The following is a 13,011-nucleotide window of genomic DNA, read 5'->3' as shown; positions in this document are numbered from 1 at the left end:
CTTATTGCTAACTTTATGGCTCTGCCACCCATGTCCACTCCTCTCATATCTGACTCACATGCGCTTCCTCATAAATGGGACACTGACAATCAATCCCCTTCCTGGAGCGTCTTCTTTGATTTCTTCCAGTCACAGACCTGTCAACCTACAAAAAAATTCTAATTGTGAGGAGGGGCCAGTGCTTTGAAGGGGGCGGGGCCTCGTTCCTAAAGCTACTGAGGAGGCCCTCAGCCTCCCACAAATCCCCAAATCCCCCCACACCCCTTCCCCACCCAAAAAAAACAAAGGGTCGCTAAAGGCATCAAAAGCACCACCTCCCTTTAGAAATATTGAGTTTACTAATTATTTCAAAATTATTTATTAATATAAATCTACTTCATGTGCCAAAATTAATGTCATATGGAATCAAATGTTCTTATCAAAGTTTTTCTTTTATTAGGATATGTTTCATCTGTGCAAAATATATATTTATACAAATAATATTTATCATCTTTTAGAAAACATTTTGTAATGACATAGAATCAGCTTTCCATTCCCACTTCCTACCCATTCATCCCCTCATTAAAAACTCTCTCATCACACATAGCATACACTCTACATCTAAAAACCTATTTACATACCGGTAACCACCGTGAATAGAATCATTACTTATTCAGAGTATTACATTGGTATACATTCTTTGAACAACATTATTTTCTTTTATAGTTTCATAAATCCATATGCCATTTCCCTTATTCGTTTTGCTATAAACCACAGAAAATGTAGTTGATTATATCAATACTGTATATCTGTATGGTGTGATTCCAGTTTCTGTGCTCTCCGCAATGTCCTGTGGTGTTGTCTCGCCTCTTAATGGCCATTGGATTCTTACAGCCTCCAAAAAAGAGCTGGAAAGTTGTTCTGTGCAGTAATTTCCAGTTGTCTTTCCTGCCATCGAATGATTTCGGCTCCTCACAATGTGACCGTGTGAAGGTATTCAAAATCGTGTGACACATGGTGCCACTGTGTGCTTGATACTCCTTAGCACACGTTTTGTATACAATATTACAAATATATACATGTGTTTCCACCATACATTTCGCACACAAAAATAATATTCATTCCTTTTATTCAGGGTTGGTTGATGTTTATTTCTGGAGACGTCACAGCCGACACGTGTTTCGTCGTTTTAGGGAATGTAACCCCCGACTTTTTCAAGGCTATTCTCCGAGATGTCGTTCGTTATCTTATGAGGTGATAATTCCAACCCTCAAAGGGGTTCTTGTGGGGATATCGTACGTATTAGGAAATCTTCATCCGTCTAGTTACCAAAGTATTGGTTGAATGTATGACAGCTTTTCGCTGTTATCTTCACAGGAGAATTATTCGCCCCTTCTGCTTCTTCTATGTTGCAACACGTGTCGGCTGTGACGTCTCCAAAAAATAAACATCAACCAACCCTGAATAAAAGGAATGAATATTATTTTTGTGTGCGAAATGTATGGTGGAAACACATGTATATATTTGTAATATTGTATACAAAACGTGTGCTAAGGAGTATCAAGTATCTTGTGACTTTTGCCTAACTAGAAGAGGGAAAGTGGTTCTCTTCTCCTTGTAGCACCGTTGAAAAGTTATAAAATCGGTTACCTTTAACTAGGAAAAGTGTACACTCCTCTGTGGCGCCAACACCTAGTAAAATTACCACTATCCTAGCAGTATAAAAAAATGGTGCCACTGTGTGAGCTGACAGGTATGCGGCCATGATAGTGAGCTTTGCATTAACTATTCCACTTTCTTTCTCCCCAATTGTGTCACAGTGAGTAACATGGCTTCATTTAATTCTACACTCTGCAATTTATTTTGCGATTATTGTACTGTGAAGACTACTTTGAGAGTTGTCATTTTAATTGGTACTTAGTACTTGGACATGTTCTGCCCCCTTCATTGATTTCTCTGCGCTAATTGGCTTTGGAATTAAGTGTTTTCTTCTGCCCCCAAGTAACATGGATGTAGGTAAGCAGTTTCACCTAATTATGCCTCCACTGAATTGCTTTGACCATGCACTTCTCTTCCTTCTCCTAGTTTGCCTCATAATCACCTGAGCACTGTGCCGTCACCTATTAATTTCTTGTAGCACCCATTTTCATTTTCAAATTATGTCATATTGTCGTCTTTTCTTTGCATATTATTGAAAAGTTATTGATTTTAGTGTTGTATACTAGACTACATGATCCCATTTTGGGATTCAATATATGTGGTTCCTTACTCTAAAATAGTTGATAGAAAATATAACCTCAAAATAACCATTATTACTCCCAGGTTCTTGGGGATACATAGGTGTCCCTGTTCATTAAGCTGGCAGTGCCTTATTTGGCCAGGATGTTGCAGATAGTTAACAATTCATTCTGGAGGCACTGGCAGGGTAATATGCAAAAGGTATCAGATGCACTCCCTTCCTAGTAAGCCCAGTGGAAGGGAAGGGAAGGGAACACAAGGCCTACTTTGACCCGTAAGCAACGCTAAACCAATTCTCAGGTTGAAGATTCAGAATGAAGGAAATGTAGATAAGCCTTTAGAACAAAGATGCGGTCCGAGGGGAAGCAGCTAGGTAGTACTGCGCGGCGTTGCTGAATAGGAACATTGTTTCCACCGAGGCGATACCGCCCCCCTCAGAGACCATGATGTGCTATTAAGCACCTACAAATGTTCTTCAGTGAGCAATACATTCGCCCAAAAGGTCACGCGTATGTATTCTGAACCACGGATGTATCTAAGTGGAACAGCGTCATTCACTGTAAATATTTTTTTCACTAATAATTCCTTAACCTAAATTTAGGTTTTTAGGAGTGGCACAATACAGGGCTGGTCCCTGTATGGTCCTGACGAAACGCTAGGGGTAGCGTGAAACATGTTGACCATATACTGAACCTACCTACATTATTGGTTGGTGTACAGTATAACCCCATTTTTAACATACCAGTCTAGGAGCAGAATAAAACATTGAGGCCCACTAGCACGGTATTTTTAACTCACACACTCACCCACTCCACTTTTTTCTACACCACACATAGTCCTTCACTACTAAAGTGCTCCTACGTAGTTCGCAAGTCGCAGCACGCCCCTTTTTGTAGAGAACTGGGATGGCCCCGATGATGAAGCATGTCACCGTGAGGAAACACCGGTGAGTGAGGGGACTAAAAGAAAGACATTTTTAGGTTTCGACCTGGCGAGGGGCACGAAGTGCCCCTCCCAGTTTGAAAACTTTTGTTTTCAGTAGGGATGTTTAGACCGCCTCTGTTTCCAATTGGCTAGCTCCATAAATGGAGGCTAGCCATTGGGAGACAGAGGCTGTCAATCGCGCTTTCTCGGGGAAAACGCGATTCGGGGGCGTTTCTCGTGCTTTTTTAAAGCCCCGCCCCTTTGTCCCGGGCTGCGCTGTGATTGGCTGCCGGCCGGGGACACCCCCGTGACATCATTCCCGGGCCGCGCTGTGATTGGCTGCCGGCCCGGGACACCCTTCAAAGCTATAACTCATCCGGATTGAGCATATTTCTTGTGAATACTCTGCCATACTGTAATTGAGTTCCATACTCTTTGCCGCCTCCTGGAGTAAGCCTCAACTGCTCCATATTTCCACTTTTGGGAGAGAAGTTTACAAAATGAGTTACTGTTCTACAAATGGATGAAATAGTCTTAAAACCCGAAAAAGTAATTGCACATGTCAGTATCCACTGTAGATTCAGTCCAATAACCACCTACAGCCACCAACCAAAAGGAAAGTTCATAGTCTTATGTCTTTCTCCTATTATAAGAAAATATTGGGGGAGTTTAGAAGCAGGCTCAGTGCAGGTAGCAATTTGCTTCAAATAAATCTCGACTGTACCCCTAACAAGCCCTAACATGGCAATGTAAATGGCAATGCCATTTATTTATCTGTTTTCAAAACCAACACATAAATACAAATGTTGTCATTTACAATGCCAATAGCTCTAACTTTTCCAAAGGCGAAACCATTGCATTGTAAATGCTTGTTTCTTTCTTTTTTGGCTACACTTAGACTTTATTTTGTAGTCAGCCACCACACGAGACAGGTCTCCGAACCCAGAAATTGGGCTCTTTTTCTTCATATGTCTCTTTAGGAGGACGACCTGTTCTTTAGTACCTCCTTTTCCCTCTGATTATACAGGAAATGTAGATAAGCCTTTAGAACAAAAGTTACATCAATGAGGGATTGCTGAGAGTGTATGTCCCCTTTCCCCTTCCTCTCACATAAAGAAAAATAAAAAATAAACACGTGGTTGAGGGGGATCTTCCCCCAGCATTATGATCCTCAAACAAAAATATTGTGTTCGGGAAATCACACTGTCCTACAAAACAAAATGGTAAGGTTCCCAGTATAGTCACCTAAAACCTGTAAGATGTTCTGACTAGCTGTGCCTCACGATGGAGACTGATCATGGGAGCAATGTGATCACTGACTATATGGGGTACTTGTGAAGTGTTTTATGTATCCGAGATGTTGTAATTTGTTATGAAATTTGAAGACCTTTTGGATGTGCTGTTGAGGTCACTGCCATTTCCTGCTGTATGCACCACGTGTATGCCTCGCTGAATGTATGCAAGACGTCCTGTTTAAGCTGGTTGAATATGGGTTTGTCCTTTGTGGAAAATGCCCTGTAGACGTCACTTAAATAGGACAACTTTCATTAGGTAAAGAAAAATGGTTAAAATCTTACCAGCCTTTTCACATTAGAAAAAACGAGGATGAGCAGTTGGAATTAGAAACTGGTAGTTTAGCTTTCATGGTTGTGGTTGTACGAGAAGGATTTAGGTTCCTACACAACCTGTGTCCTGTGGTTCTCACACCACCATGCTTACAAGAAGTTCTGTCCAAGGTATATTGTTGAATATGTGTTTGTCCTGTGATAATAAGACCCAACAAAAATCACTTCGATGGGACAAGTTTTTTTTCATTTCAAAATCATTTTTATTGGAAATTTTAAAAAGATAAGAATTATAGACATAATACAGGGCAGTGAGGAACAGTCGCTTAATGGAGCATGAGAGCTGAAGCAGGGTACATGACCATTTACTTGAGAGGAGAGAGAGGTACTATGAAGGTAGGGTATAATAAAGACCAGTTGGAATACCCCAAAGTGGTATTGAGGTGTGGTAAGGAAATGAGGAGAGGTGAGAGACAGACGTGAGACAGCAAGAAAGCAAAGAGGAAATAAAAGAAATAGCGGGGGGTAAAGGGTGGAGAAGATGAAAAAAACTATTTCCATTGGTCCTCTCCATTATTGGTGACAACCTGTGATGAAATCTGTTTGTCTTTGTATATTTAGGTATCTTTTAGTTTTGTGACTGTTGAGACCAATGGAAATTTATTTTTATGTTTTTGTTGTATGTTTTGAGGACTCATTATATAAAAAAAGAAACATTTTTACAAGGTAAGAAAGCACCTACCCTGAAGCAGGAGCTGCGAGACAGTCAAACATTTAGTGGGGACCGCTTGCGGTACCAAACTGCAGGGAACTGCATGAAACAGCCCTATCAGTAGAGTTGTGTCCCAATGGCAGCCATCTTACAATCATTATGTGGAGAGAGGACAGATCAGAGATTCAGTGCGGCAGCTCAGCGGAGCAAAACAAGCAGCGCTTCCAGCATTTTCAAGTTAGAGAAGAGGAGATGAACAGAGGAATCTGATACTGGTGGTTATTGATATTTCATGCTTGCTACTGATCAGAAGCATAGAAGGTCCATGCACAGCCTACAACACCAGATGCTTAAAAGTGGTATTGGTACCCTGAGGCTCTAAAGGTTGTCAAATGGTATGCTGGGATCCTTGAAGTGAATGAGGGTGTGGACCTGATCCCTCGCTGAAACAATGCAGCCTTGGTTAAAGTTTAAGATAGAGAGGTGGTGAGGGTGTAACTTGGTTTGCAATACCAGGTACTTCTGTAAAATGTCTCTATTTGCGCTGTAAAGTTAGCCACCACACTAGTGGGAAGGATATCAAGACAAGAGGACACTGCAGTATGCAGAGGGGTCAAGGGAGAATAGCAAGTGTGACATAATATTTCGTAATATCTTAATGACCTTTAAGATTACTGCAATCCCACGAGATCCTGAGAAACAGCAATCCTCGATCCAAACCATGAGTCGTCAGTAAAATCAGGGAATTTGATGATGAATTTTGCTGCAATACTTTAATAAAACAAATAAAAGGTCAATTTTAATGCATCATCCACTGAAAGCTAAGGACATTTAACTGGACTGGAGTCTGGTGACAACAGGGAAAGCAAGAAAATGCTGATGGATCCTGCTGCCTTATTTTGATGATAATTGGTAATGTTTTATGAATCTGAGTGAAAGCTCCTTGGTTTCATGCTAGGCAGTACCAATTTTTTTGATACCTTGAAAAACAGTTTCAGGTATTGGTTTAGTCTTGTTTCAGCAGTTGCCAATACCTGCTGCATGACACCAGTACCAAGGATGGAATGGCTTCTTCCTTGTAAACCTATTCAGGGCTTCAGTGTATTGGTCATGGACGTTTGCAGTGATACTAAAGCTGTGCTTAGTATGACACTGTGGAAGTGGTGGTGGGAACATATACATATTCTCAATGTACAATACCAATTAGAGCATTTATTGCATCATATTGGAACAGTGTTTAAAATATTGCGTAATGTTATTCCGCAGTCTCTTTACATCACAATATTCTTTCTGTCCTTAGCCCTTAAGAGTGACACAATGTCCTTTCAGTCCCTATCCCAAAAAGAGGTGATGCTGGTGGTATTTTAAGATGAGTCTAGGTTTTTGCTACAATTCCTTGGAAAACAAGAGGCAAAAAGAGATTCAGCATCATTAGCTAGATGGCTGATTGAGTTAATTCGATTAGCCTTTATTCGATTATTAAAAATAAATCGTAAAACTACATCATACATTTGCAATCTTAAAAATGTATCCAGTATGTAGAAAGTTGCATAAATAAAATCAATTCAACTTAAAATATCGTAGCTTCACAATGTCTGATCACCGATTTTAAGAAACAACCCACAGAGTGGAATATTAGGGGATTGTTCAGTTTCCATAAAAAGTTAAGTGCTGATTTACATTTAACTAAATTATAGTTCTTAAGAACTGGCATTAAAAATCGTTGCATAAAAAGTTGGTAAAATTTACAGAAAAATACAAAGACAGACAAGGACGGAGGCTTGAATGATACTGCCCTATGGGAACGCTAAGACGACTGTGAATGGAACCCAAACAAAATCTTGTTAGAAGGGTTCTTTCGCAGGGATTTGTTACCTAATTTAGAAATCATTCCATTTTCCTTGTCATCTGAATTATATTATAGTCCAGTACAGTGGATTTTTTTAATACCTCATCCTCTCTAATGGATGTCACATGCTCTCTAAATTGTTTTTTCATCCAGGGAATCTTATTCTTTCTGATCAAATTATGGCTAGCATATAAATCCAGCCTAGTATTTATGTTGGCATTATTTAACATGCCCACACCAAGGGATTTAATGGACAGAATCGCATACTATGCAATCCTGTATAATCTTCCAGTTAACTGTGGCATTGGGGTTAGTCCATACAGACACCCAGAATAGCATTATCCCCAGTTTTTTTGCTCTTTCATGTACACCAGCCCTTCATGCAGGACATAAACAAGGTAACTAGGAGGTAGACCCAGTAACTGACAGCAAAATAATTCTCCTCCCCTTTGAATGTTACTTTTTGGGAATACCCCGATAGTTCTGCCCACAAGGTAATAGGGATATGCACCTTTTTTGAAAATAATAGATTTCCAGCAAGGGTTTGGTCAGCATATTGCAAATTAAACAGTGTGCTGACTGACTGGGAAAACCTTTGGCACCGTATGGATAGGCACTGAAGCTGAGAGCTTGAGGTGTCAAAAGTTTCTCCCAGATAGGGGACATGATTTACCTTCTCTATGTTCACCCCTTTGATGCTAATAACTCGTCCTACATTTACTTGAGCCACAAGGCATATAAAAGGTTTTATCAAGGCGGCTGTCAAGATCAAGGTTATCCATGAACTCTACAAATGTATCTACAAGGACCTTCAGATCATTAGCGGTCCAGGACAATAACGCCGCGCCATTGGCATAAAATGGGACCGGTGTGGGGGTCATGTCTACCTTAGGCATAGCTCGCCCATATGTGGTAAATAAAGTATCAAAGTTAGTAATATTGAACAGAACCAAGAAGGGCACAAAGATGCACCCCTGTCTAACACTATGATTGTGGAAAAAGGGAATCAGTACAACCGCCCCACTTACTATGTCTCACAGTGGCTGAGACTCCCATGTATAAAACACAGGGAAACTAAACTATGGCTTTTTCATACCCATGTTTGTTAGTATGTCCCTTGCTGGTAAGGCTGGCTGACTGATTTTTAGGTTGAGCCTTGGCAGTACGCATGCAATGTCTGCAAGACCTTTTGTTATCTCCTCTATCGTTTTGGCATGCCCATGAATTGCCATTTGTTTGCTGTTGTGCCATTTAGAAATACACGGTTTTTATTGGTGCATTGGGTCTGATTCCCCCACCTTTGCGTGTCACGCCCAGGCGATTTCACTCATTGTTTGCTTGCATTGGCCATCTCAATACGTCCAGCGGTTCCTCCGGGTCATCCTGATCTGCCTTTTTATTTTGTAGGCTATCAACATCGATTTAGGCTTCCAGGCAGGCCGTTTCACGGATCAATGCTCTGTTCGACACCTGCAAAGTGGCAATTTCTGTCTGGTAGCTGTTGAGCTATGCCAATAGCCTTAACTCAAAAAAATGCGAGACCAATTGCTTTTCTAATGCTTGTTCTAAAGTGTGGCTATTACCCACTACCAAGTGTCCTGTTGCTAAAAGTACTAGTGGAAAAAGAGAAAGTCACGTTTTTCAACCATAGCGGAAATATAATAGTCAGATTCCAGAAACAGGTTTGCAGAGAGAATGTTCTAGTATTTAGGTGCATTCTCTAGAAAAAGAAACGTCCAACAATGCAATCCCATCTGATGTTAGGGATATTTCCAAGCAAGACCTCAACAAAACACAGAATATGACCTGTGGAGCAGAAAAACTCTTTAGAGCCACACAAATATGGGACCATCGTTTTGAAGTGCATCAAGGCAAAACCAGTGCACCGCTCTGAGATGAATGGAGATGGAACAATAAGGCAGCAGATCAAAAAGAAGCCTGGTAGCAATATTCTGAATGAGTTGAGTCCACTGTGTGAGATATTGAGGGAATCCCGTGTCTAAAGAATTGCTGCAGTCAACTTGTAATAAGATAATAGCCCGAACCACAGATTTACGGCAATCAGTGGGCAAGATCAAACCTATTTGGATAAGTATAGCAGATCAAAAATGAAAGGCAGTGTGCTTCTTTCCTCTTTTATCACTGTGAACCAGAAGGTTCTGATGAACGTAACAATATGTGACTTTCTAAATCATGGCGAAAAAATTACAGATGAAAATGTTGTCACTAAACTATATTTTTCCTACTTATTTAATTTTTTTTAATTGAACAATTATTTTCCTCTGGACAATTATTATTATTATTTTTTTAATTATTTTTAATGCAGATTCACAAAGATCAAGTTACATATACCTGAGCATTCCCAACAATAGCGACAGATATCGCCTCTCATCACTAGCAATTAGATACACGACCATTTAGCCCATATCCCTGAGGTCGGGCGGCAATTCTCAATAGAGCGCTTTCGGTGTAAGCCAGTATATAGTTCTGAGCATTTCAAGGGACATTCTGAACATCTGCATTTTTTTTTCTTTTGCTGAAAAAAACTCCCCCCCCACTTAGACCAAACTCTGCGGAATTTTTTGGGACATCCCCTTGCCTTATATGTTACCCTTTTGGCCGCCATGTAGACATCCATCCCTCTTCTCCATTCCTCCATGTCGGGGGGGCCTGGCGCTCCCCAGTGCTTTGCAATGTCCCTTTTCGCCACTACCAATGCTAGGACCAGAAATGTAAGAAGGGGACGTGTCAGGTCTACCTCGTTGGTCATGCCCAATAAAGCTAGTTTGGGATCTTGTGGGATCGGGGCCTCTAGGATCTCCTCCAGTTCTTCGAACACCTGGGTCCAATATGTGTGTATGACACTGCAAGACCATATCGTGTGGTAGAAATCCCCAACTTCCTGATGGCATCTAAGGCAACTTGGGTCCTCCACTTTTCCCATTCTGCATAGCCGCTGTCTGTCATAGTAGGTTCTGTGGAGAATATTTAATTGAATCAGTCGCAATCGGGATTTGATTGCCACCTCCCGGGGATGCATCAGTACTATGTCCCAATCCAAGTCCTCCATCCCTCCCACCTCCGCCTCCCAAGTGGTCCTGAGCTTTGCCAAATCCCCCAACATATGGTTAGTTAATGTTTTATATGTCAGGGAGACCGCCTTTCCTGGCACCCGCTCCTGTAGGAGCCTCCCCTCTAGAGGTGCGTATTCGGGAATACCTATGAGCGCTATATTTTGGGCATTCCAGGTGTGCCGAAGTTGTATGTATTTAAACCGTTGTGTGTCGTGAAGCCCAAAGTCTGACTTAAGGGACTGAAACGATTTGAACTCCCCCTTGGCAACCACATCCCCTATCGTAGAAATGCCAATATCGTCCCACCTTTGGAAACCCCTCAGTTTGTGGATTTCCGCCAGCCACTTGCAATGCCACAGTGGTGTCTGTCGTGTGGGCTTTTTATCCCATCCCATGCGACGGTTAGCCTTTGTCCATGCGGACAGTGTCACTGACGTGGCCGGGAGGAGGGAGGTCCGTCCAGGAGTACCATATAGGAAACATAATAGGTTTTTTTTCCGACATTTTCGCTCTTTCTAATGCGTATGTCGGGTGATCTGCTGGGGCATGAAGCCAGTCATTTATTGGCGTTAGGTGTTCTGCCCAATAATAGGCCTCTAGATTAGGAAGTGAGATCCCACCACTGTATTGGTGTCTCTGGAGGGTGGACAGAGCCACCCTGGCATGCTTACCTAACCAGAGGAAGGATCGCAAGTCCGCATGTATCCTGCGGAAGACCGAAGCCTGTATCGGGTAGTATTCGTTTTGCAGCGCATAGAGGAATTTCAGCAATGTAACCATTTTATACATGGCCGCCCTACCTAGGAGAGTCAGCGGGAGCTGTCGCCACCTGTTCATATCCGCCACTGCATTAAGCATGATCCTTTCTACGTTTCTACTAAAAGAGAGGGCCTCGTTGACGGTGATGAAAATCCCGAGGTACTGGAAGCCCTCGGTGGTTGTCAGTAGGTCTTTTGGTAAACTCCCCCACCAATTGCAACCCCTAGGGTCGTAGAGTACCGATTTGTGCCAGTTTATTTTGTGTCCGGCCATCCTGCCATAACGTTCTAATTCTCGGAAGAGCTCTGGGATCGTGGTTTCTGGTTCCGTTATGTAGAGTAAAACATCGTCAGCGTATAGCGAGATTTTTGCAGGCATCAAGTCGGCGGCACTGCTCATAAAACCTCGAATGTCATCGTTCTGTCGGACCCTGGCAGCGAGCACCTCTATTGTAAGCGTGAACAAGAGGGGAGACAGGGGGCACCCCTGCCGTGTACCTCTCTGAATCTGGAACTCTCGGGTTAGAACCCCGTTCACCCGTACATTGGCCCTCGGGGCAGTGTAGAGGAGCCGTATCCACCGAATGAAATTGGGCCCGAAGCCGAACTTACAGAGTACTGCAAAGAGGAAGAGCCAGTGCACTGCATCGAACGCCTTTTCGGCGTCCAGGGAGAGGAACCAGTGGGGATCGGCCCGGTCTCGTACCTCCTGCAGCCAGTTGTGGGTCCTCCTAAGGTTCAATTTAGTGGCCCTGTCTGGTAAAAAGCCCGATCGATCTAGATGCACCAGATCCGTGATAACTGTTCGCAGTTGAGCTGCCAGGATGGTGGCCAACAGTTTCACCTCCGTATTCAGTAGGGAGATGGGTCGGTAGGAGGCGCAATCCTCACGTGGTTTGCCCTCTTTATAGATCGGGACAATCGTAGCCCTCGCTAGGTCAGGGGGCAGCTCTCCTTCCTCAAAGGCACCTGTAAAGAGTCCCCCAAGGTGCTGCGACAGTAAGTCCGCCGCCTGCTTAAAGAACTCTGCCGGGAAGCCATTTGGTCCCGGGGTTTTGCCAGGTCGCAGTCTGGCAATGGCCTCGGTGATGTCCTCCATCGTTATGGCCGCCTCTAGGGCCTCCATGGACTCGGGGGGGGGGGAGGGTCGGCAGGACAGTTTCATCCAAATATTGTAGCGCCTTCTCCTGCGTGGCAAGGTGCCGCGCCGCATAGAATGCCTCAAAATGCGTGGCAAAGGTTTCGGCTATCTCCCTATCAGTGTTGACAGGAACGCCGTTCCCTGCTTTCACACTGTCAATCCATCTCGCCGCCCTTTCTTTCCTGCTAAGCCACGCCAGGAGTTTCCCCGACTTGTCCCCCACATCGTACAGCCTGTGGAGGGTAGCAAGTGCCTGGGTCTTCGCTTCCTCGTTCACCAGTTCTCTATACTGCTTCTGGACATCTAGCAGCTGTCTGAGGTTCTCGTCTTGTTTTTGGGCCTGATATTCCCTTTCCCTGTCTAGGATCGCCTGTTCTAGGGAGGTCACCTCAGCCTGGAGTCTACGCCTTTCTTCACCCAACCGAGAGTTTATCCTGTCACTAAGGGCCGGCTTCAGGGCTTCCCATAGAGTAACTCTTGAATCTACCGTGCCCTCGTTTTCAGCTAGGTACACCTTAATGTCGGCCCGTATACCCCTAAGTAGAGTCTCGTTTTGTAGATCCCAAGCCGCCAGTCGCCAAGATCCCGTGTGTCTATCCTGGTCTCGTCCTACTCTTACGTACAACGGCGAGTGGTCTGATATACCCCTAGCCCTATATTCTGCAACATCCCCTACCCTCAGGAATTGGCGGGACATAAAGACGTAGTCAAGGCGCGAGAACACCTTATGAGCCCCGGAGTAGTATGAGTATGCCTGCAGTGTCGGGTGAA

This window comes from Lissotriton vulgaris, chromosome 11, assembly GCF_964263255.1.
Source record: "Lissotriton vulgaris chromosome 11, aLisVul1.2, whole genome shotgun sequence".
NCBI lineage: Eukaryota > Metazoa > Chordata > Amphibia > Caudata > Salamandridae > Lissotriton > Lissotriton vulgaris.
This window is presented reverse-complemented; position numbering follows the sequence as displayed.